This window comes from Alexandromys fortis, unplaced genomic scaffold, assembly GCF_014885135.2.
Source record: "Alexandromys fortis isolate MF-2015 unplaced genomic scaffold, M_Fortis_MF-2015_v1.1 scaffold_163, whole genome shotgun sequence".
NCBI classification, from domain to species: domain Eukaryota; kingdom Metazoa; phylum Chordata; class Mammalia; order Rodentia; family Cricetidae; genus Alexandromys; species Alexandromys fortis.
In genome coordinates this window covers 3,852,382-3,857,455 of record NW_026068085.1, presented here as the reverse complement: position 1 = coordinate 3,857,455, position 5,074 = coordinate 3,852,382, and the positions used below count along the sequence as shown (strand labels likewise).

The following is a 5,074-nucleotide window of genomic DNA, read 5'->3' as shown; positions in this document are numbered from 1 at the left end:
TTTAAAACTGTAATGTATAATTAATAAATATAGGTTAATATATCGTCACCTATAATAGTCAAGCTTGTAGTCATGTTAGGTTTTCTAGATATATACAGATATATTTCAGTTAAGTTAAGAGACCTACAGAATATGGCATTTAAAAATGTTCTAAAATTTTCGGACTTTTCATGACAATGAATCACATCTGCTCCTGGCAGGACCAATTACTTCAAATGAATGATGGGCACAGAAGAGGCTCCTTATGGAGTTGGTTAGCCATTTGGGCAAGAAACTGCCCTTTCCTGGACTGCTTGATGTTATCCTATATGAACTGGACATTCAGGACATTCTGAAGCTTCCTAAAGAAGGTGAGCCAGTCCTTCAGGCTTCCTGCTTCATGAAAGAGTCTGTCAGACATTCTGTAGAACACAGAAGAAAGTGACTATAAACTGCCAATATAGGTGGAACTGTCTTTGAAATTTCCTGCTTCATGGAAAAATCTTCTGGATACTATGGGCCTGTAGGCTGAAGATGGAATGGATGCTCCAACAATACAGAAAAAAATCTGAGTGACTGTCCTGGCAGCGGGATGTCTTTGTCAGTTCTAGAGTTTTGGAAGTTGTTTACTTAGGTAATATTATATCCTTCTGGAGTCTTTGATGGAGTTGAAGAATATATAGTTGTAATTATAGTTTTCCCTAGTTATAATAAAATATAGTAGATATAAATATTGTAACTATAATTCTTTTTTGATACCTAATTTTATATGTAATTTTACTATGTTAAAATTAAAACCTTGCTTTTCATTTAGAGAGAAAAGGAGAGGTGATGATGAAGGATTCACCTCTGTATGCTGTAATTCCATTGATTAATAAAGAAACTGCATTGACCTGTGATAGGGCAGAGTAGAGCTAGGTGGGGAAAACTAAACTAAATGCTGAGAAAAAAAAAGCTGGAGTCAAGAGACACCATGGAGCTGCCAGGGGAGAAAGACACTACAAAGCTGGAGCCTTGCTGGTAGGCCCTGAGCCTTGTGGTAAAACACAAAATAAGAGAAATGGGTTCATTTAATATGTAAGAGCTTGCTAGGAATATGCTAGAGTCATTGGCTAAGCAGTGTTTCAAATAATATAGTTTCTATGTGATTATTTCAGGAGTCTGCACAGCCAGGAAACGAACTAGGGGCCTCTAGCAATGGTAGGTGTCCTTTTTCTTTCCCTCTGAGTATTACTGATTTTGGTAGTTTCCTTAGTTTTCATTTTACAGATGCTATAACTAAACTTAAAACTTTAATTCTCAACTAGAAGATCAGAATTTTCAAAATCACAGGTAGTGTTTGGAAATAGAAGTCAATGCTGCCAAATCTACTCTTACACTCTATTCTGTATTGCTCTTTGATACTTTAAAACTAAACCACAGTCAGTGTAACCGCATAACTTTAAGCCAGAGTGAGCAAGCAGTGCTGTTACCTTTTTCCTTGCCCATTGGCCAGCTCTTTCCTGCCCAGTTCACATAGAGACAGTGACTTCTTCCTGTATTTTCAAGGGATTTCTGTATTGTTGGGTCCACGGGGGTTGTGCAAAGTTGGGGACAGACCACCAAAGTCTAATAAACCAGAAGCAAAATTTATTCCAGGAAAAAAACAGGTTCCAGAAAAAAAAAATTGGGGACTAACCACAACAAGGGACTTCCGGGTTTGGGGGGGGGCGGGACAAGGCTATCAGTCACTTGCAGAAAGGAAATGATGAACATCTTCTCCATCCAATGGGTGTCCCTTCAGGCTTGGCCGGTAAAAACCAGTTTGAATGCACTGCTTTGAGCACCAACTTTACACAAGCTGAGATCATTTCACTACTGAAGTTCGCAAACTAAACACACCATAAGACACATAGGAAAAATCACTCTGCGTTCCGCGGGGTGCGCCTCCCTGCCGATTGCTCTGTCAGTCCTGAAGCATTCATTTCCAATCCGGGTGTCTAAATTTGGGCCCCGAGATGCGGTAGCCCTGGTCAGGACGCACCCTGAGCTCGTCCTCCTTTAGCGCCTCGGTCGGGGATAACCCAAGCCTGCCGGTTCCTTGGCCCCACGCGCCCTCGCTGCCTCTGCCCAGCTCCACTTTCACTTTCGGTCGGAGAGCGAGGTTGGCGGCCGAGGTGAAGGTGAGGCGTCTTGGCCAGGCCGAGGGGAGCGCGGGGCCGGCGGGTTACCGGGCTGCGGGCAGCTGCGGGAGGGCTCTGGGTAGCTCTCAGCGGCGGGACCAGGACCGGCGCGGTGTCGCGAGCAGGGATCCGCAGCGCTGCTCCGCGCGTGTACGCGACAGGCGGACCCGGGCAGGTGACCTGGGAAAGGCGAAGGCTCTGAGACCCCGAGCACTCCCCAGCTCGAGTCACAGTCAGGCTGGTCGGCCTCTGGCCACGCTCCGCCTCGCAGCTGGAGCCCGGCCAGCTGCTGCAGCCCCCGAACTAAGGCCTAATGGCGACCGGGGAGGGCGGGGTGGACCTGGGGTACAGGCCTTGGAGGGCGCCTTGAAGGTGTTCCCGCGACCGGGCTCAGAGGAGAGCTTGTCAAGTCCTGAAGGCCAGTTCCTTACCTCGGACTCCTGAACTCCCTGCTGCGAACCCCACCACCGAGTCCCTACTTAACCTTTATAGAAACAAAGCTGTGTTTGAGCTGAGTGAGTGCTTTTTCTGGGCGCTTCACTCACAAGGTATACTGCCGTAGTAGTTAATTTCATAAGACGAAGGGAAGGAGCAAGAAAGCAAAAGTTTTCTTAAGCTTTTGATGACAGTTCTTTCAGGTTTGGAAAGAAAACTGTTTTTCTTTTGAATGCCAGAATTACTGTAGGTTCTGTATATGGGAAACCATTTAAAAATATCTTAAATTGGCCACAGTTGTCACAGCTCCCACCTCCATCCCTTTCCTGCCCAGATTTGGAAATATATCTTGAATTAGAAGCTTTTTAAGGTGGACCTAAGAGAAAAATTCTAGTATACTCATACGCATTTAAATCCACATTGAAATAATTTGCCAGCAGTGATGAGCTGTTTCCAGTGCTTGTTAACTTTACTGTTTGGATCGTACTGGGGGAAGTTAGGAAGAACTTGTGTTCCTGATTGTTCATTGTTTTGCACTGGTTGGCCTAATACAAACGGGACATCATCCAAACACTTGTCGTTAACTTCCTTGAGGAGCACGAAAAGTCAGAGTCATCACAGACAGCTCAGTGAGATTTCTAACATGGCACTCTTGAGTTAAAGTTAGGTGATAGAGCCTGCCACAAGTTAACAATGAACAATTTTTCATCATATGAAAAAGAAAAGTAATTTACAGTGTTCTTAAAATTACAAAGGCCACACATAGGCTCTTAATAAATACTTGTGTTATCCATTATTGAAAAAACTTAAGCATATTTGATATTTACAGCAACCTTGTGAGGGAGGTATTGCTCATTTCACACATAAAGAAAATGAAACAAGAACTAAAGTAACCTCACCAAGGTCATAAGTCATAAGTCGGTGCTGAAAGAAAGACTAAAAGCCATTCTGCCTATGTGTACTTGTGTGTGTGTGTGTGTGTGTGTGTGTGTGTGTGTGTGTGATTATAAACTACTAGATCAAGATGACAAGTGTGAAATGCTGGTGGTGCTTCATCAGAGCTCAGTAGTTTTTATTTTCTCTTTGACCTCTGCTCTTTTAATTGTTAGTGAAGCAGTTGCATATATTGAATAAATTATTGTTTTAGCGAGCTTATTCCCCATGTGTTATTCTTAGAGGATGTTTAATAAAGCCAAATCTTAGAAGATTATTCAGAACTATGAAATGCTATTTTGAAATGAACCCTTACACTAGATGAGAACAGCTACTTTTCAAGGAAAGATCTAAACATACTGGAAAATGACTCAGATTGGTGGGGATTAGCCAGAGGATTTTAACAGTGAAACACCTCTCATATGCAAGTTGTCCTTTTAGGTGCTGTGGAAGACGTGAAGATAGATGTATTATTGCTCTCTATCACTTGACTTTAAAATTTTAACTTTTTTTTTAAGTTATAAACTGATTAACCCACTAGCTCAGGCTTCTCATTAACTAATTCTTATAACTTACATTAGCCCATAATTCTTGTTTGAGTTAGCCACGCAGCTAGGGACCTTATTTGACAAGGCAGTCACATCTTGTTTCTTCTGTGGCTGAGTCATGACTGCAGACTAGGACTTCCTTCTTCCCAGAATTATCCTATTCTCATTGACCCACCTCTACTTCTGTCTGGTTGTCCTGCCTCTACTTTCTGCCTGGCTACTGGCCAATCAGTGTTTTATTAAAATATAATTGACAAGTTACATACCATGGTCCCACAGCACCCCCCACCCCTTTTAAGGAACAAAAACTCTGAATCTAATAGCCTTTGTTTAGCTTTTCTGCTGACCATTATCCATAACAATTGTAACCAACATTCTAAACAAAGGAAAATATCCATAGCCCATTATTTTTTAGAATGTGGGAATAGTTTTCCAGGCTACTTCCTGTTGGTTGGGGGTGCTGATAATCTTATGGGGACCTAAAGAAAATTTAGAATTATCATCAAGTCATGACTGGCATATCCTGTGATACTTAATCACATCATGCAGCAGTCTTGAATCTGTTCTGGATGTAGAACTCAGACATCTGGGCCATCTGTTCCTACTAGAGCTTTCTCAGGTGGTCTTCCTTGATCAAACCTGATTTTTCTTAACTCAGAATGAACCCCCGCCTCTCACTTCCTGTGGAAACAAAAATAAAACCTCTTCTCCAAAGTAACATACCTTTTGACTTCAATTTTAAATTCAAGGTATTTTCAAAATACCTATCTTAGATTAATTAAGTAGCATTTATAAACAAATATCTTTTGGTAGCTGTTGCTTCTTCCTCAGCATTCAAACAATTCAAAGAGAACATAATAATGTACAGTATGCAGATTCTCTGTGTGGATTCCATCTTTACATGGCTTTATTTTAAATCTATTTCTTTTATTTTTAATTTTTGGCTTTTTGAGACAGGGTTTTTTTTTTTTTTTTTTTTTTTTTTTTTTTTTTTTTTTTTTTTTTTTTTTTTTTGTT

The 5,074-nt window shown here is 41.4% G+C and overlaps 1 protein-coding gene across 4 annotated transcripts in view; it reads left to right on the top strand.

Annotated features, from left to right (window-relative positions):
* Positions 1-1,657: 1,657 nt before the first annotated feature.
* Positions 1,658-5,074, top strand: part of Erap1 (endoplasmic reticulum aminopeptidase 1) — a 42,403-nt gene continuing 38,986 nt past the window's right edge. The window contains exon 1 of one of the 4 annotated variants that reach the window (XM_050122149.1): positions 1,658-2,141. The gene's annotated coding sequence lies outside the window, so the exon portion shown is untranslated. Of the gene's footprint in view, positions 2,142-2,169; positions 2,317-5,074 lie in introns of those variants that run through there. The other 3 variants (XM_050122152.1, XM_050122151.1, XM_050122150.1) reach the window with 3 other exon arrangements.